Source organism: Priapulus caudatus, unplaced genomic scaffold (genome assembly GCF_000485595.1).
Source record: "Priapulus caudatus unplaced genomic scaffold, Priapulus_caudatus-5.0.1 Scaffold196, whole genome shotgun sequence".
NCBI classification, from domain to species: domain Eukaryota; kingdom Metazoa; phylum Priapulida; class Priapulimorpha; order Priapulimorphida; family Priapulidae; genus Priapulus; species Priapulus caudatus.
The window spans coordinates 276,080-297,730 of NW_014577257.1; the positions used below are offsets into that span (position 1 = coordinate 276,080).

A 21,651-nucleotide genomic window follows, 5' to 3' on the forward strand; every position below is an offset into this window, starting at 1 on the left:
TATTAGATGATACTGGTGCATCCATATTGCGTTTCGAATTTCTAAAAGCTCGATTGTGTGTGTAACATGACGCTAGCGCCTCGGGTAAGTATATGCGTCTATCTTTATGCGCTGTCATAGTGGCCAACTGCCACATAAGTGTAGCGCGGCGCAACGGCCCTTAACTTTCTGTCGCCACGCGCGGACCGGGAGCGCCACTCCCGTCCCTGTGCGACCATATTGCTTTGACGAGGCTCACATTCCATCGTTTCGGCCGAACTTCTCATTTGCGCAGGGAGGCGCCGGTGCGGCAGCCTTTAGCGGCCGGTGTGTACAGCAGCTAATGCAAGCGAAAATCGTTCAACTAAGCATCATTGACAAGCAACGATTACCAATGGGGGGGGCCGGCAATAAAAGTCATAAGCGTGTTTACATTGCTTAAAGCGCATGCATTCATTTCGCCTCGAGGCCATCTTGCTATATTAGGTTAACCAGATTCACGAATGGCGGCTTATTGACGGCGAAAATAAATACTGCCCACCGAGATTTTAATTTCTAACCAAACAACTTTGCAACGAACCCATGTATAGGTTAGCCAGTCTCAACCAGAAACGATAGGCAGATCGGTTTACTACACAGCTGAGATACGCTATAACGAGCGTCACTATGGCTGCAGCTCAATCCTCAATAGATAGAAAAACTTCTCCCTATATGGTCAGTGTCACCTCTGGGCTACTTGTGATTGTTAAAAGCTCAAAATGACGTTTACCCAGTTCCAGCGAGCGGTGAACAAAAAGTAAACATCGGAAGAACAGCGACTGCGAACGGAGATTCATGTATGCCCTGCTTGAAGACGGGTCATCTTTAACCACTGATGCTCTCTGCATCATTAGGATACGTCGCTCGTTTTCCCAAATGACGACAGTAACAACATGCAATTTTAGTTAGCCGCCTTAATGCCGAGGACACACGTGTTAGCCAAACTCAAGTTTTAATTAATAACTTAGGAATTCAACTACTGTAATATGTTAATCCGCGACCAATACAGTCATTCCACCCACGTCACCTGTCTACAAATCGTTGAACTTTGATGTAAAACTGCACCGATGGCAATTATAATAGGGCCTACGTTGCTGATGCCAATCACACGATGTGTGAGTAGGATTTCTGACAGGCTCCGCCGTTTACTATTTCGACGCTGGTAAATCCGCGCATGTTTAAATGAAAAATGTTAGGCCGCGAGCGATCGCGATCCTCTTTAGCTTCTAAGTGTTGTGTGTTTTTCTACTGGCGTTCGTACGCGGCTTGCATTCAGCCGCGGGTGATGCCGGCGCGGAGTACGGCTGTAGATTAGGACTGGTGGACGTGAGCGCGAGCAAGCGCGCGCCAAGCTGCGAATATATAGCCCCGCAGAGTTGACTTGCTGTCGCGACCGAAGCGAGAGTTGAGTGCAATGCTTGTGTTGGATACACAGGGTACTGTACCGTGACACTGTAAAACTGAGCGGGAATTCTCGTTGTCTGGTTTAGGGACATTTACCGTCTTCGCTCACGTGCGGTTCAATTATCACGTCATGAGAGCAATTTTGGTTCGTTGACATTTAGCTAATGTTGAGTATCGCAGAGGTAGAATTTGGAGTAGGGGAATTCTGTCGACCAAGTAAATCGTTGTTGCTTTATTGCGTGGTTAGGATAACATCGTCCTCGAAAGAGCGTTGATAAGGAATGAACTGTGTCGAACTGAACAAGAAACAGATTACTTGATTACGTACATTACGAGATTATGCCTCTAGGATTAGTATATAGTGATAGTCGACGACTCTAGCCTACTACCAAACATACGGCAGCCTGCAATACAGACGAGGCAGCCTGTAGTTACAGACGGGGCAGCCGTGTAGTAACAGACGGGCGGCACCTGTAATACAGACGAGGGCAGGCCTGCTAGTACAACGGGGCAGCCTGTAGTACACGACGGCGGACAGGCCTGTAGTAGCAGCACGGCGGCAGCCTGTAGTACAGACGGGGCAGCTGTAGCTACAAACGGGGCCACCTGTAGTACAGACGCGGGCAGCCTGCTAGTACAGACGGGGGCAGCCTGTAGTACAGACGGGGCAGTCTGTAGTAGCAGAACGGGGCAGCCTGTAGTACAGACGGGGCAGCCTGTAGTACAGACGGAAGCAGCCTGTCAGTACAGACGGGGGCAGCCTGTAGTACAGACGGGCAGCTGCAGTACAGACGGGGCCCTGTAGTACAGACGGGGGCAGCCAGTAGTACAGACAGGGGCAGCCTGTAGTACAGACGTGGGCAGCCTGTAGTACAGGCGGGGGCAGCCTGTAGTACAGACAGGGGCAGCCTGTAGTACAGACGGAGGCAGCCTGCAGTACAGACGGGGGCAGCCTGTAGTACAGACGGGGGCAGTCTGTAGTACAGACGGGGGCAGTCTGTAGTACAAAGCCAGCAGCTTGTTTGCAGGTGCATGCTTGCATCCTTCTGCTTTCGGTATGTGTTTCCACGACGACCAGTAAGTATGCAGACATTTTGCTACGCGGATATCGTTATGACCGCGTGCGCGACCATAAATGTCAAGAAAACGATACCACAAAGATATTCAAGCCTCAAGTTTTAACACAGCCTTAACCTTTTACATGCGCGAGCATTTCTTAGGTTGCTCTCTCTTGCTCTCTCTCTCTCTCTCTCTCTCCGTCTTGCTCTCTTCTCTCTCTCTCTCACGCACACCATCTCTCTCTCTCTATTTCTCCCTTTCCCTTCTCTCTCCTCTCTCTCTCACACTCTCTTTCTTTTTCTCTCGTCCGCGCGTTCTCTCTCACTTTTTCTCTCTCAGCCAAGCACGACGCGTCTGCCACGCAGCTTGATATCCCGGCGGATAAGAGCGATGGGTGGAGAAAGAGAGAGAGAGAGAGAGAGGGGGAAGAGAGAGAGAGAGAGAGAGAGAGTGAGAGAGAGAGAGAGAGGGGGGGAAGAGAGAGAGAGAGAGTGAGAGAGAGAGAGAGAGAGAGAGAGAGAGAGAGAGAGAGAGAGCGCGCGCGCAATGAGAGAGAGAGCAGAGAGAGAAGGGACGAGAGCAATCGAAATAGACGAGCAATCAAAGAGTAATTGAGAGTGAGTGCGTGAGTGAGAGAGAGAATGAAAGAGAAGGCTGAGAGAGAAAGACAATATGAAAAGAAAGAGAAGGGGGGGAGAGGATTAGAGCGAAAGAGAGAGAGAGAGAGTGAATGAAAGAAAGAGAGAGAGAGAGAAGGAAAGAGGAGAGAGAGAGAGAAAGAAAGAGAGAGAGAGAGAGAGAGAGAGAGAGGGGGAAGACATCCTTTCAGCGCGGTAACAAGCCGCGCATAGGGTATAATGATGCGTATTCAGACGACGCCGTGATGGCGCAATGCGAACACCCGTCAACACCCGTGTTAACGCCACGCTCTCATAACGCGACGGCGTGTGTGCGTGCTTGCAAACGCCACACCGCGCCCGACAGCGCGAGAATGGCCGACGAGCACAATAGAGCGCGCGACTGTCGACTGCAGGCTCCGCCACGGCGGCGTAGTACGTACACGCGCTGCGGCCGTTAGCAGCTTGATTCGCGCGATGAATGTTTTCGAATACTAGCTTCGTCATTACGCCGCACGCCTGTATGATGATGTTTCGTTCTCGTGAGTGGGAGCGAACGAGAGAAGGAAGAAAGTGAATAAAGGGAGAGAAAAGAATGAGAGAGAAGAGAGAGAATGAGAGATGAAAAGTGAAAGAGAGAGAGCGAAAGGAAGAAAGAAAGACAGAGAGAAAGAGAGAGAGAGGAGAGAGACCGAGAGCGAGAGAGAGAGAGAGAGAGAGAGAGAGAGAAAGCGAAGGTTAGTAATAGAGAATAAAGAGAGAAAGAGACACAAACATAGAAGGGGGAGAGAAAGAGCATCCTGAAATCCTATATTGAAGCCACTAAATCTCTTCTGTCCGCGGGCATAACAGTTAGGTAGAGAAAGAGGGGGCGGGTTGGGAGAGAGGTAGGACATATTAAGTAAGAAGGGAGGAGATAGAAAGAGAGAGAGAGAGAGAGAGAGAGAGAGAAAGAAAGAAACGCAGAGACGCGAGAAAGCTAAACAGATAAGAGAGAGGGATAGAGAGATCGTGCTAAAGTGCAAAGTGCGATAGAGAGCTGGAGAGAGTGAGCGCGCCTCGACAAAAGTGGCGATAGCCAGTGGAGGAGAGAACGAGAGAACGCGAGAAAGAGAGAGCGCGCGAGAGAGTGACAGGGAGAGAAAAAATGCACAATGAAAAGAAGAGAGAGAGAGAGAGCGAAAGAGATAGAAAGAGAAGGAGGAAAGTAAAAGATGAAAGAGAGAATAAGCGAGAGGAGGAGGAAGAGAGAGAGTGGAAGGGCGAAACACAGAGAGCGAAGACACCGATAGAGAGAGATATAAGGAAGAGGAATTGTGTGTGAGGAGGATTTGGGAGAGGAAGAAGAGGAGGAGCAAAATCGATGGTGTGAGAGTGTGTGTATATTTGTCTGAAATCGGAGAGAGGAAATTGGAGAGAATGTGTGTAATTGTGTGAGAGATTGAGAAGAGAGATGCGAGAGAAGAGAGAGAGAGAGAGAGAGAGAGAGACGAGAAAGAGAGAGAGACGAGAGCAGAGTACTACTACTACTACTACTACTACTACTACTAATATCACTACTACTACTACTACTACCACTACTACTACTATTACTACTACTACTACTACTACTACTACTACTACTACTACTACTACTACTACTACTACTGCCACTACTACTACTACTACTACTGCCACTACTACTACTACTACTACTACTACTACTACTACTACCACTACTACTACCACTACTACCACCACCACCACTACTACTACTACTACTACTACTACTACTGCTGCTGCTGCTGTTGCTGCTACTGCTGCTCTACTATAACGCGCGCGGCTTAGCACGAGGTTGTATAATATGCATGCACATAATGTCGGGGTGTGGGCGGGTAGGTATATGTGTCTGCCGAGATGTGGGTGTACAGGCTTATGTGTCTGTCGAGGATATGGGCGTGCAGGCGTATGTGTCTGTCGGCGTGTGGACGTGCAGGCGTATGTCTCTGTTGTGGTGTGTGCGTGCAGGCGTATGTGTCTGCCGGGATGTGGGCGTGCAGGTTTATGTGTCTATCGGGGTGTGGGCGTGTACCCAAGAGTATGTCGGCAGTCGTACGCCTGTATAGGTAAATTACTAATTGAGCCATCCGGAGACGATTGCGTCATCGCTGAATTATTTGAGCGAAGCCGTGAACCCAAACGTGATGGCAGCGGCGGAAAAGGCGAGCGAGCGTCATTACTTCTCGTTGTCGTCACATATGCTTTCAGGTTATTCCTGCAATTACGTCGTTAGAGTAGCAATATCGGTTACTAATAAGATTTGGCCAGGAAAAAACAACCGATCTCCCGTAGATCGGACATTGAAAACAGTTGGTGGTTTGCACAGCGCAGCATCATGCTATTAGGGCAGGTAATGCTTGCTGGGAACTGTGTCGGTTGATAACTAAAACGCATGCTCCTTACGTGCGTGGTCTCGAGAGTGGGTGATATTAGGCAGGAAAGAAACACATTACTGCATGATATTATATCACATATGAATACGTGATGCATATGATTATATTAAAAAATACATCTGTAATTCAAAACGGAATAGGCAGCAGTTTCGCTCTAATTTTCGTTAGGCTGTAGCCAGTTAGAAATTAAATTACATTAATTTTTGCTTGTGATTGCTTGCTGTGTGTGTGCGCGCGCGTGTGTGTGCATGCCTCTTTAGTCTTCGTAAGATACACGGCGCGATGTGATCAACGCGATGTTGCGACGTTACAGCGTGTGCGTCGATGCTGACTCGCCGACACACCTGCTTTTATGACGCACACAGGTGCGCGCTTGCGCGCGAGAGAGAGAGAGAGAGCGAGAGAGAGAGAGAGAGGGGTAGAGAAAGAGTGCGCGCGAAACTAAGAAAGGGATAGAGAGCGAGTGGGGCAGAGAAAGAGTGTGCGTGAACGTGAGAAAGGGATAGAGTGAGAGAGAGAGAGCGTGCGAGAAAGAGAACGATAGAGGGGTGAGAAAGCGGGAAAGAGAGAGAGCCCGCGAGAGGGAGAGGAAAAGACGAAGAGAGAGAAGGGGAAAACGAGAGATAATGGGGTGCGTGCGTGGGTGTGTGTGTAGTGAGTGGGTGTATAGGGCGTGGGTGCATAGGGGTTGGGTGCATAGGGCGTGGGTGCATAGGGATTGGTGTGTACGGAGTGGATGTGTGGGGCGGGTTTGTAAGGGTGGGTGTATGGGGCGTGGGTGTACAGGGCGCGAGTGTATAAATGTGGGGAAATAGGCTGTGGGTGTATTGAGGGTGCGCGTATAGGGCGTGTGTATATCGGGCGTGGGTGTGTAGGGCGTGGGTGTGTAGGGCGTGGGTGTGTAGGGCGTGGGTGTGTAGGGCGTGGGTGTGTATGGCGTGGGTGTGTAGGGTGTGGGTGTGTAGAGCGTGGGTGTGTAGGGCGTGGGTGTGTAGGGTGTGGGTGTGTGAGAGAGAGAAATAGAGCAGTTCATGGTTTACCGACATAACAGATAGCCGTTACTCGCGATCTCCCCGTGCGCCACGCAATCACGTGGGTTGAGCTTCTCACTTGACATCGCCGCCATTGTGTTGCCATCAGCAGATTATATTGCAAGATCTTTTGAAAGAAGCCGGTCTCGGATTTTCACTAATGGCAAAGTGAGGAAACCCCCGCTTTTGATGAGACATCGGCTACACGCGCGGAAACCATGCTAACACGTGCAAGATGTGTTAATGAGGTGCAGGAGTGCGCGCGAAACGTATGAATGTGGTAGAGGCGTACATTTGATATACGTATGAATGTGGTAGAGGCGCACATTTGATATACGTATGAATGAGTAAGCGGGTTCATGTAATAAGCATGAATGAGTAAGTTTAGGTGTATATGATAAGTACGAATAACTAAGCGAGTTACACATCATGGTTATGAATAAGTATGTTTAGGTGCATGTGAAGCATACAAAGAAGTAAGCATGTGATACGTAAGAATGAATGAGCGGGATTCACGTCGTACGTATGAATTCATAAGGAGTACACAAATTATATCTATGAATGACCGTAGACCCAACATGTGATACTTGTGAATGACTGTGGAGGCAATATCTAACACGTATGAATAACTGTGCAGGCAACACGTAACACATGTGGTAGTCTGAATAGCAGATATATGATAACTGTGATTAAACACGGAGAATCATTGTTACGCACAAACAACGATTCGGCGTCTGATGGCATATAGCTACTAGGCTTCTGTGCTCTAAATATGTGTTTGTTCTATAATAAACATGTAAATTAAGCGAAAGATCTCTGTAAAATACAGGATGAACAAATTATGATAACTCTAAAATATATAATGATGATGCTAGAACGTCAAAACATCATCAGTGTATCGAATGTTACTGGCGTATCAGGCCCGTAGCAGCCCATAATCCATCAGGGGTGGGTCTTTTTTATGAGAGGGCGGACTTTGGAGTCAGCCAACTTAGTTTCTCTACTACATGAACTTAATCATATTACATAAGCACCTGAAGCTCATACAGAACATTTTACTTTTGGGTGAACTGTGTTCAACAATGTACAAACGATTGTAAAAATTGAATGAGTAATGCACATCTATAAATAAGTGCATTGATGAGCGCATAAAAATATTTAGAAGTCTATGTCACGCTCATATGAAATACACGTAATGCCAAGCACACAAAAAACTCACTGGAACTGACAATAGCTTTTACGGTATGTCACAATATTGTATGTAGTTCCAGTTTCCTTGAATGCAGTGTGACGGAAATGTCGACAGCAAGCATCTTATAGATCTACACGATAGGTGTCATGGGGCGTGTTGATCATGCCGAGAGCAAAGAGACTCTCCATACCACACGAATTATTGATGTGCTTATGGCTATGTTTTTTCGATGCTTCTGCATTGCATGTAGAACATGTTCACGTGAAATGGGCCATAATGATATATATATATATATATATGTCATGCTGACATTGTGTATTCAACAGTCACGCACAGTGCGACCTGGTATGTTGCCATGCGATAACGTAATACATAATGATATATTAGTGAATTTCCATCTCTCACTCGTACTTAGGGCTGCTTTTATATCTTGTTATTTTTTGAACATGTGCTCTATGAGATATGGTATGCGGTGCTTTTATTCTGTCTGACCCCCTTCGAATTTGTGTGGAAACCCCCGTAATAGTACTGCGTACATGTGCGCTTTCAATATCCCAGATCATCAGACTGACTGCATACTGATAAAATCCTAAATCTTTCCGATTCCTAGAAATCACGCGGCCGTTTGACGAAAGACAAAAAGAGTTCCGTCACACGGGTCGTTCCTGGAAACGTGCTCCAAACTTAATACTACTACTGTAAAATCCTTTTTTTATCGTGGGGTTCTAATTTTCGTGGATTTCGTGGGTCCATCAATCCACGAATTTATATACCCAACAAAATACTATGTACATATGTCTATTGCCGGTTCCCGGCGAGTGGAGGCCACGAATTTAAGAACCCACGAACATGTATTTTTTATTGAAATCACGAAAATTGGAACCCACGAAAATAAGTGACTTTACAGTATATAAAAACGATATTCTAACTAGCACGCCCTCTCTCGCTCCATTTATGTGTAGATTTCTTCAGCACAACTCTGTATTTTTACTTCAGATCACCGAGAAAATGGTAAGACGGAAAGCCATGTATAGATTTCGGATTGGGCAAATAACTGGCATGGATAATCTGACCAACGGCTGTGAAATGAGGTCGTCCGACCCCTCCTACCCACTCCCTTGGCTACGGGCATGCGGATTAAAGAACAGTAAGGGACATGACGTTAACGTGAACTAGACAGGCGCCGCTTAGTTGCGGATTCAGGAGCATTCAGTGCCATGGCACTCGCGTTCAAAAATCAATACCAGAAAACAAGAGTGGAACATCTAAGACAGTCAATCTTAAGCATTTCAAACTCTTTACTCATACTAGCTATAGTTTACTCATTGTTACCCAAATTTATGAAATGCTCACTAGAAGCCAGAAATCGACGTCTGACACATTTAAAGCCGGGGCTAGACTCCGCTGGAAGGCAAGCTTATTCCCCTCACAGGTTGTATTTGACCGCCTCCTCCCCCAACGCATACACACACACACCGTTGTTCGATTCCAGTATCTGCCAGTGATGATTCTAACTGGTTGCTGCTTATTCGCACGAAGGCATCCGGCAAAATTCTATCAACGATTGAATCCGCAACCGTAAGGCCTACCAGCAGACGCGACCACTGATCCCGTATAATAAGAGAAACCCGGGATGTCTTTGTCAGTCTACGACAAACATCATAACTACGACAAAAACTAGAGGTAATGCTCATGATGTGACAAGACATCGTTGGCAGCGTCATGACGTTTACGATAATTACTAACTTATAACATTCGAAATATAATTATTTTTATGACTTTTTTATCACTTTTGGGAAACGTCTCCATCGAATCATAGCAGTATCGCTTCAAAACAAATTTTTTTTCTAATGCTACGGTAGCAGATGGCAGCTAAAAGATAGCTTCTATTTAACCTTCAAATAGAGCATCAATGCCTATAATAGGAGCTCAAGTCTAGTTACAGGTGCAGTCGGTGTAGCACAGTATACACCTCCACATGGCAAATGTCATTCGTCGACATTCCGAAAGGCCATGGGCATATCAAGCAAGGTGCGTCATCTGTCATTCAAATTTTACCCTAATTGCCCCACGCGCAACTCAGATGGGGGACGTTTGCCATGCGAGGTAGACTATGCTACACCGATCCAAAACGCTGTGTGCGTGTATTTATGAGGTCAGGCGATAGGACATATGCGTGTCTATGCAATAATGAATATCAGCATCATGACAATCAGTATCACTAAATCGGACGCGCTCGCGTACCACACTATATTGTATCACCCTAACGTCGAATTAATTGTCATATCGCTAGCAAACAATACGGCAATGCTCGTCAGCGCGACGTAATATTGCCGACGTGTCTGACGCGCCCGTCTGCGACAGACGTGTCGCAGCGTGACGGCAGCACCTCCGACACTCCCGGACCGTTATCGCGACGGGTTAGGTCGACGCTGATGCAATAGCTCTGTAGACGGTCACTGCTCGGGGGATAGCGACGCGAGCAGTAATCAGACTCAGCAGGCTCGTCTCAATTTGTCGTCGCTCGGAACTAACTCTAATAATTATTACGAGCTAGCTGCTATTCTCCCACGTTGATTACACACATATATATTTGTGTGTGCGCGCATGCTTGTGCGTGTGTGCGCGTATACATGGTGTGTCTGCACTGCGCAGAACCTTATTTATTTCGACTAATTGCTGGGATTTCGGAGCTCGCTGCGTCCACGCTTTCTAATGCGTAGTGGGTGCGTGCGCGCGCGCGCGCGAATCTAGAAGCCGAGTCTACAGGGAAAACTACTCTAGCTGTGTGTGTGGTGTGTTGTGTGTGTGTGTTGTGTGTGTGTGTGTGTGTGTGTGTGTGTGTGTGTGTGTGTTTGTGTGTGCGCGCGCGCGAGTGTGTATGCGCGTGTGGGTGGGCGTGTGCGTGTACGTGGCTGGCTAACGATGAGAGTTATTAAGAGAACTGAAACGACGCTATCAACTATAGCTAGTTTGTTTTTCAACTTTACGAAATAAATTGCGTTTCCGATTGCCTCAATTGCTCGTAGCAAATTTGGTAAGTAAGTTATTTAAAGATTGCAACCAGCCCTTAACTCACGTCAAGCTATGCATCCAACGAACGCTGTATAGGAGGCCTACCTCGCTACTTGGCGTTTCTTGAGTTTAGATCTAGGAGTAGTTCACTAATCGACATTGAAGTGCCCTCTCCTCCAATGGCGAAAGTAATATACATAATATTATATATCTATATACCTATATCATATATATATATATATATATATTATGTGCATAATAGACACAAATATGCTGAAGTCAATGGCGCTGCGAATAAACACATGAAGTTCACGTGGAGCTACGTAGACAATTTAAGAACGAACCAAAAGGTTGATTTTCTTTACCGCGCGCGCTTGATTATCACCATAACAATCTATTAATAGAATAGCCAAACTAGTATATATATTATTTCCATGATTATACATCAAGGGCCAGTTGGATGCAAAGGAAGAAGACGAAGAAGAAGAAACAAATCTATGTTTATAAGATGCATAACGCAAGTACATTGTATATATGTAAGATTTATAAGTGCATGCGGCATACACAACAACCCCGAGGATATCGTGCAGGGGTCTATATACCAGGGGCCCGTTGTCAGAAACAAAATTAGTCTTAACATTAGTCTTAACATTAACTTCTACTTGTAACCGTTGACAGAAACATCGCAACGTTACGAGAATAAAAAATCCTCGAAGATATCCTCTTAACATTACGAGAGCCCAGACCCTCTCGTAACTTTAATATTAAGTTGAAAATAACACATTTACACTACGAATTACAATTATAGTGATATTATATTTTATGAAAAACGTTTTTTCTTGAAAAACACGTTAAAATCATTAATTATCTATCGATCATAAAACAAAACAATACATTAAAAATGGCGTATGGCATTTGTTCTCTTGTTTTAAATGTTCGCCACGCTTGCCACAACTTTCGCGTCACGTGTTACAGTGTGAGAATTTGTCTTGTTGTGCGGAATAAATTCATGACCGCGTCGTTTTTCATCAAATATTATTTACATGTGGTTAGCCATCATAATATTCATAAATTACTGTGATGTACAATAAATATGTATGAATTTGAATTTTGTGATCGATTCTCATTCAATCAGCAGCCTTGTGATGAAGTTCCTGTTATCGTAAGTTTTCTAATAGCTGCGATGTGTTTCTGTCAACGCTCCTCTCGTACATTAACATTCGTCGTAAGTGTTATCTTAGCATTAACATTAGCATTAGCTTTACGATGTTTCTGACAACGGCCCCCAGAATATAAATCTACTTATTACCTCCGCCAGGGGCTTGGCGGAGGTTATGTTTTCACCGGCGTGTGTTTGAGTGTTGGTTTGTGGGTTTGTGGGTTTGTGTACGCTCGCTGATTGGCTGATTGGCCCGCCACCGCCGCCGCCGCCGCGCCGGAACCGCCTGTATCATACAGGTTAAGCCTAACTGAAAAAGTTATGGACGGATTGTCATAAAAATTTTCAGAATACGTCAGAAATGGGCTAACTTAGAATTGATGAGATTTTGGTGGTGATCCGGATTCAATTAATTAATTCATTCATTCATTAATGATAAAATAAAGATAGATAGATAGATAGATAGATAGATAGATAGAGGTAGAGAGAGAATGGGAGCGATAAAGCGAGCAGATAGATAGACATCCGCCAAGGTCGCTGTTGTCCTGGCTATATCCTTTCCTAATGAAATTTCCTAATGAAATATGTTTTATTTTTGACTGTGTCAATTGATACAACTATGCTTCATTTCGGCACGATAGCGGAACGATTCCGTTCTAACTAACTCAGACTCAGCCTGCCAGCAAATGTTGTTGGAAATGTTGGATGAATGAATACGCTTGATCAGTTTACGTTTATTGAAACGCAGACGTTTCTTATTTTAACAGCTCATACATCATTTCGTGCTTTCATCAGTAGTTGCCACATATTGGGTACTTTTTTTTTTCGTTTACACTCTGTGAACGCGCGTCAGCGAGTGGCGCGAGTATTGGCGTTGGTGCGTGCGCACGCGCGTGTGTGCGTGTGTGCGTCGGCGCATGCGTAGGAGCGCGCGAGCGTTTGCATACGCCATTAAGCAACGCCCGTGCATGCGTAGGCACCTGCTTGAGTGTGTGCATGTGTGCGTGCGTGCGTGAGTTCGTTCGTACGTGCGTGCTTGCGTACGTGGGCGTGTACGTTGCTGCGTGTTTGCGTGCATGGGTATGTATGTACGTGCGTGCGTGCGTGGGTGCGTGTGTGGATACGTGATTGTGTGCGCGCTGTCAAACAGAAATCCTCGCGCGGGAGTGCTAGCGAAAGAAGCTTGGAAACGGCGATCATGATCAAATAGTGCTTCTCGATTCTATTCCTTATAACAAGCTCTCACGAGATGATGCCGAGACTGCCTAATAGGACCACGAGAATTGTGTGTTTGTAAAGCCTCTTCTGAGGTAGCTGGCTCGGTGATTATAACATGCCCGAACGAACCTAGCTTAGTCGTACATTACGCCAATCGTGTGTACGTTCCCTAAGCAAATCCTATAACGACACATGCGTATGCACACGCGAGTACACACATACACACACACACACACACACACACACACACACACACACACACACACAAAGAGAGAGAGAGAGAGAGAGAGAGAGAGAGAGAGAGAGAGAGAGAGAGAGAGCAAAAGCGCCGAGCGCGAGGGGTGACAAAGTTATAGGAAAACGAGGCCGAGTGGCAAATAACAACAAACTGAGGGAGAGCTCGGGGAAAAAGAGCGATGCAGCCTCAGCCTGCCGTGAATAAAATACATACCTACGCACTATATTACTGCATGACCATGCATGCGACTAAACAAAATCACGGACGAACGGAAGGACAGGTGAACGAATAAACTGACGGACGGATGTACGGACGGATGGGCAGACGGACAGGTAAACGAATAAACTGACGGACAGACAGACGGACGAGCATCTCATATCTCTGTATATCTTGACGGTGCCCTGCGCGCGTGAAACCTTTTGCCACCTATATAGCTCTCTTCCGCCTCATGCCACGCCTCACTCCCATCATTCCCGTCTGCTTCCCACCAGGAACTCCCGCCACGAAACAACGAGCCTCTCTCTCTTCAAGAGAGCTCCATCTCTTCTCAACAACTTAGAGAATATAGACAGACGACATTCGCTCTAATCGTGGCGACTCGCGCGTGAGTCTGGCGGCGCCGGTGTGGCGTTGCCGTCATGGCGTCCGTCTATACCGTCGCCGTCACGATCGGCGTTCCATCGCAAGCGACGGCCGACGTTCCGCGGCGAAAATCCGCGACTAATTGCGAGCATTGTCGGCATCGGCCGCAGCGGCGCTTTTTCGGCGCACGCTAAGAGGCACATGTAACACTCAAATGAGGAATCTCACCGAGTCGGATAATGACGGCACTGGCGCAACGAGCGGTCACGATCAAGGGATAGCCGCCCGCGCGGCGGCCGTACTACGTAGCACGCGCGACACTACGGAGACTACAGAGAACTAACTAAATAAAACGCGGGGGAGCGATCGATCGCTCGACACGCAAATTAAGCGGCCGGATATCTAGAAGATAGCGGAGAGTAGCGAATTGCAATTATCATACCTGTGAGAGTCTCGGGAGTTGATGTACTTATATCGCTTTATTACCGGAGATGCTGAATTGACGACGCGGCTGTTACACAGTGAGACAAACAATGACGCATGGGTGTTGCTTTGCGTAATAGCGGAGGCGTAACGTTTCACTATCGCTGCTATTATCAGACACGGTATATATAGATTGACGATAAATGACTAGAGGGTGGATGTAGATGATGGACATATGGTGGATTTAGATGATGAATAGATGGTGTATGGATGACAAACGACAGATTTAATACACTTTATTGGAGGATGGACGGTGGGCAATGCTGCTAGTGTAGAGAATAGAGGCTAAGCAATGCGCACGGGGTTACGTACAGACCTATGTCATTCACTCGCCCAGTAATCAATTCAGATGAGTGCGCAGGATAACCCTATTACCTGCCGTAATAGGTTTACAATCTACACTCTTACAAGTGCGTTTGCTGCGCGCACTGTGCAAATCTCACGGCACGCGCACGGTTTGATACGCTCGGCAATTGTGTCAGCACATGAAATCAATATTTCCTAGAAGAAAAGATTTTCGGTTCGGACTTCGACAAATACGGACGCGAAATTATCTGCGCACGCAATTCACAATAGTACAGAAGACCGTAATTAGCTCATTCTGCTACTTATTACGGCATGCGATGTTAAACGGAGATGGATTGATGGATTTCCAAAGGCGTTTACCAGCCTAATGAATTGCGTTTAAGAATAAAGCTTGGTATCGTTGGAGATTGTCGGTGGAGGCCGGCCATGAAGACTGAGAGAATAAGCCATAGAGACTGAGGGGTGAAGCCATAGAGACTGAGGGGTGAAGCCATAGAGACTGAGGGATGAAGCCATAGAGACTGAGGGATGAAGCCATAGAGACTGAGGGATGAAGCCATAGAGACTGAGGAACAAAGCCATGGAGACAGAGCAACACACAAAGTCATGGAGACTGAGCAACAAAGCCATGGAGACTGAGGGATGAAGTCATGGAGACTGAAGGGTAAAGCCATGGAGACTGAGGGGTAAAGCCATGGAAACTGAGGGGTGAAGCCATACAGACTGAGAGGTGACGCCATGGAGACTGAGGTGTGAAGTCATGGAGACTAAGGGGTGAAGCCGTGGAGACTGAGGAACAAAGCCATGGAGACTGGGGGATAAAATAATGGCGACTGAGGGGTTAAACTATAAGGACTGAGAGGTGAAGCCGTGGAGACTGAGAGGTAAAGCCATGGAGACTGGGGGATAAAGTCATGGAGACTGAGGGGTGAAACCGTGGAGACTGAGGGGTGAAGCCATGGTGACTGAGGGGTAAAGCCATGGAGACTGAGGGGTGATGCCATTAAGACTGAGGGGTGAAGCCATGGAGACTGAGGGGTGATGCCATTAAGACTGAGGGGTGAAGCCATGGAGACTGAGGGGTGAAACCGTAGAGACTGAGGGGTGAAGCCATGGAGACTGAGGGGTGAAGCCATGGAGACTGCGGGGTGAAATCATAGAGACTGAGGGGTGAAGCCATGGAGACTGCGGGGTGAAATCATAGAGACTGAGGGGTGAAGCCATGGAGACTGAGGGGTAAAGCCATAAAGACTGAGGGATGAAGCCATGGAGACTGAGGGGTAAAGCCATAGAGACTGAGGAACAAAGCCATGGAGACTGAGGAACAAAGCCATGGAGACTGAGGAACAAAGCCATGGAGACTGAGGGGTAAAGCCATGGAGACTCAGGGGTGAAGCCATGGAGACTGAGGAACAACGCCATAGAAACTGAAGAACAAAGCCATGGAGACTGTTGGATGATGTAATGGAGACTGAGAGGTGAAGCCATGGAGACTGAGGAACAAAGCCATGGAGACTAAGGAACAAAGCCATGGATACTAAGGAACAAAGCCATGGATACTGATAAATGAAGTCATGGAGACTGAGGGGTGAAACCATGGAGACTGAGGGGTGAACCCATGGAGACTGAAGGGTGAAGCCATGGAGACTGAGGGGTAAAGCCATAGAGACTGAGGAGTGACACCATGGAAACTGAATTTCTGGCGGGGGAGGATATAGAAGCGAAAACAGTGAAAAATAATAAAAAAGGTAGGAAGAAACCGGAGTTAGGAGAAGAGACAGAGAAGGCGGTCGAAGAGCAAATAGGCCAATATAAGCAAACGCGTTTCATTGGTGGCAGTAGCGAATTTCATACATCACTATCTGTGCGACTATAGCCCAATCTAAAACGCACGCTGGGCGCGCCGAAGCCAATTACTCGACTCGCTCTATTATTCCGGCCGTGACGTGTCGTGGCTAATACTCTGCCTTCTAGACGAGCTCTGCCTAATGGCACGAGAAGAACGATGTGAGTGTACACAGCGTATGCTGCTAGCTGCGATAGCAAGTGTATACATACACACGCCACACCGTGACGGGGCAGGGCGCGTGCTCCTAAATGCATCGGCGAAGAAGTAACGATGGCTCTTGCCGCTTATACGGGAAGGTAATGTAATCGACTAATCACCGCGGCTCGTAGAGATGTTAATGGGTTGGTGGTGCGTGAGTGGGTGTTTGTTTGTAGGTGCGTGGATGGATGGCTGCGTAGGTTTGGTAAGGGGATTGCGTGAGTTGGAAGTGGATTTACGCGCGCGGGTGGATTAATGGTTGATTCTGGGTGGATGAATTCGGGTGAGTTGGTGGGATTGAATGCGTGAATGGGAGGATGAATTGGTAAATGATTTATTTAGATAGATGGGTAGGTGGGTAGATGGATAGGTCGGTAGGTCGGTATGTATGTAGGTAGATAGATAAGTATGTATATAGGTGGCAGGCAGGCAGACAGGCAGGCAGGCAGGCAGGCAGGCAGGCAGGCAGGCAGGCAGGCAGGCAGGCAGGCAGGCAGGCAGGCAGGCTGGCAGGCAGGCGGGCAGGTAGGCAGGCGGGCAGGTATTAAAACGATGACTGTTTATTATGACTGCGCTATATGATGACTGTTCATCATGACTGCGCTACATGATGACTGTTCATCATGACTGCGCTACACGATGACTATACATCATGACTGCACTACGCTATGACTGTTCATCATGACTGCGCTACACGATGACTGTTTATTATGACTGCGCTATACGATGACTGTTCATCATGACTGCGCTACACGATGACTGTTTATTATGACTGCGCTACACGATGACTGTTCATCATGACTGCGCTACCTGATGACTATACATCATGACTACGCTACCTGATGACTATACATCATGACTGCGCTATGCTATGACTGTTCATAATGACTGCACTACACGATGACTGTTCACCATGACTGCGCTACCCGATGACTATACACCATGACTGCGCTAAGCTATGACTATTTATCATGACTGCGCTACAAGATGACTATACACCATGACTGCGCTACACGATGACTATACATCAAATGCTACGTGTAACTCGTGAGTGGCGACTGAATAAACCGAGCTCAGCTGAGCAGCGCAACGATGTTCGCCTCAATTACTTTCCACGAACGTGCGAGAAGCGAAATGACGTGAGCGCGTGATCGCACGGAAGGCCCGGCTTGTAGAAGCATGTATGACAACGCAGTCGGCACATCATGGCACGGCGTACGCCACATGTCACGCGCGTGGTGAGCAGAGACTAAATATAGAGAGAAGGTCGCGTTCTTTCAACGAGCGGTTTCTTCGTTTGGTCGCGTCGTAAAAAGTCTGTTTCATCTGCCGACGCCGTGAACGACACCCACCACAACCACATCAATACCTATCACACACACTGACGCGCGAACACACCACACACACACACACACACACAAAATCGACGCGCCACACCACACACACAACACACACACACACCGGCGCGCGCGCACACACCACACACACACACACAACACACACACAGAGCCACACACACACAACACACACACACACACACACACCACACAAACACACACACAACACACACACATTATATATTATATATAATATATATATATATATATATATATATAGAAAGGCAAAGCATAGCCTGGGTTGCTTTCGCGACCAAAATATGATATATTCATGTTTCAGAATAATGTAGAGAATAAGAATTGCTATTCAATAATGCTGTAGTAGAGCATGAGTTTCATAAGGAGAACACAGTTAAAATAACGTAAACGACTACTGCAATGAAAACTGTCTTACATTGCTGTTTTTTTTAAACAATGTTAATTGAGAAAATAATAATAATAAAAATAAAAATAATTAATTGAGCAGTAATTATACAATGTTTAGTCAAAAAATGAAAGTGAACATAACGAAACACAACATATGGTAACGTAACGTAACATAACTATAACCTATTAATATCATGAATTATCATAAAATAGTAATGCACTAAGGACAGTAATTTTCAAATAAGTGAATAGTATAGAAGACCGTGAAAAACGTAAACATAACATATATAATCACCGTAACTTAGCCTCACTGTATTGGGGGAACGCTTAAGGGATAACGTAAACATTGCAGCAGGGCCTACGGTATCGGTGACAATGTATCATAGTGCAACTTTATATGGCAGTGCAAAGAAAAGACACAACGAAAATATTGCAAGCTTTGCGAAACATTTTACGAAGTAGACGGGCGAAGTTTGTCATTCTAATTCGCTTTGTGTAGTGCTTGCCCCGAGCCACGTTGTCACTATGGCAACAAACCAGCGTAAGCCAGTTGGCGGAAATCTGTTAGCTGCATGGCTCATTCCGCTTTTCCGTGTTTCTACAAATTTTGTGCATCTTTTAATATAATATAACAAACCCTATACCCATTTGCCGGTAGCGCGTCCAGTAGTAATCGCCACTTACACGGGTATTTTTAGGCTTAGCTAGTTCAGGAGGGACCCGGCACCCAGGCCACGACGATCGTAACGCTTATGTAATATTAGCACCCTCAAGAAACGCGCTATTTCAGGTCTAAAGTATAGACAATCCGTCGCACAGCCTGGTCCGGGCTAATCGCTACATATAGAATATATATACATCATATCATATATATTATATATATATATATATATAAATATATGACCACATTTTGTCTGTTATTCGACAGATTGTTTAATCGATTATGATATATGTCGGGTCGTGCGGCCAGCGCGTGTAACGTTAGAATAATTAGTGTGAGTAATAGTAGACACTGGCCTATCGATCCCGCCGTATCCGTGTCATCTTGAATATTCAATAGCCCGCGAGGGGAGCTCCCGTTCTAATCTGCTTTTGGAGTCCACCCCTGTTTCCGGATGGGACCGCACCATCATGCAGCGGAATCAGTCACTGGGCAATCAATAAACGCCAGCTCCGGCCCGAAATCACCGCAATCTAGCGAGATGCGGATCAATGGACCGTCTCTCTCGGGCCGCACACAGACCTCGTGGATACGCGACAGCGTAGTCACCGAGTCCATGGAGCGAGCGTCAACATTAAACAATGCCCGCAATGTAAATATCGGCCGGTGGTGGCGCCGCAGTTCCCCGGCAGGCAAACCATGTGCGTAGCAAAGGCTCGCGACGTGCGCACGCGACGCGCGGCTTGTTCGCTACAGCTGTGGACACACTAGCCGATTTTTCATGCGATTGAGCCACCCGGCTGAATGATGATGATAGTCACATGATTGAAAATGTCACCGTTTGATTGGCTGATAAATTGTACATTCGGGCGCGCCATAGATATACACAACACATAATTATCAAAACATTTTTGATTCGGGCGACTCAGCCGGTCGACTCGAAAATCGACCGCGACTCACTGGACACACTAGAGGCGATTTCAGCCGGCCGGCTCAGCCGGGCGGCTCGACCGCATAAAAAATCGCCTAGTGTGTCCACCCCTTTACACAGATAACCAACCGCCTTGCGACGACGAGGTTTTGACCGTTTTGTTGTAACCGTCTTGTTCATGTTTCACTGAAATTCACGTTGCTGTCGGTTGAGAGTCGACGCAGAGCCTTTAATATTTTTTTTAAGCTCAGTTTAGTTTCGGTTCTAATCAATTGACGTGCTCAGCTGAATAACCAACTATTCATGAGAAACGTCTAAAAAGTTAATTTCTAATAGTGTATAGATTGATTAGCAAAATAGGTATATAACGTAAGCGAAATTATTTCGTATGATTATTTTTTCTATTAATCATTTTAAATCAATCTAAATTCGATAAGGATCAATATAAACAGCTGCGCGTGTAGATATGATATGCCAGGTAGGACGCATCGCAGTCTGCGGATGTTTAGTAGACGTGCCTATCCGGTATAACTATGAATTACATCCTGATGTAGGATGGGTACATTATTCTCTGGTTTATACGCCAAACTGCCAACGCCTTTGAACTAAATTTGCCGCATGTAACGATAGCAACATTTGGGAAATGTTGTTTGTTGTCGTTTAACTTATTACCACGAAATTATGAGGGTGGGGGGGGGAGAATTCGCCGGGTTGTGGAGCGGACCGCGCGTTATGCATAGTGCATGATCAAACTGTGAAGACAGGATACACGCGCTAACAGGTGTTTAGCGAATACGTGTAATTCGGTTAAAACATGGCATTGTTGGTAGCCATTACAAAGATTAACGTCGACGTGATGAATATTTATGTGAAAAGAGTCATAACTTATCTGGCTAAGATATTCCTGCTCGCACCTGCTCTCTCTCGCTCTCTCTCTCTCTCTCTCTCTCTCTCTCTCTCTCTCATGATCAAGCGCTCTCTCTCGCTTTCTCTCTCTCTCTATTTCGCTCTCTCTGTCCCTTTCTCCCAATTTCTTTCTTTTCCTCCATCTCTCACCCTGTCTTCCTCGCTCTTCCTACCTCCCTCTACTCTTTCCCTTTTTTTCTACTTCCTCCGCTCTCTCTCTGTCTCTCTTTTTCACCCTCTTTATCCTTCCCCTCTCTCTCTGTCTCTATCGGCATAGTCTAACTGAAACGTTCCCAGGCGAGTTGCTGTTAGGCGCAGACCGACTTTCTATATTCTCCCCCAGTATAATCCACGACAATTTCACGCGCGCAGTAACTATACTTACTCCCACCCATCTTTATGTTTTGTCGCATCTGTCTATCTGTTTGCCTGTCTGCCTGTCTGCCTACCTGTCTGTCTGTCTGTCTGACTGTCTATCTGTCTGTCTGCCTCTCTCTCTCTCTCTCTCTCACACACACACACACACACACACACACACACACACACACACACACACACACACACACACACACACACACACACACACACA

The 21,651-nt window shown here is 46.5% G+C and overlaps 1 protein-coding gene across 2 annotated transcripts in view; it reads right to left on the minus strand.

Moving 5' to 3' along the window:
- The window catches only part of LOC106807104 (U8-agatoxin-Ao1a-like), a 47,348-nt gene that overhangs the window by 24,853 nt on the left and 844 nt on the right, over nt 1-21,651 (minus strand). The gene's annotated exons all lie outside the window — the stretch shown is intronic.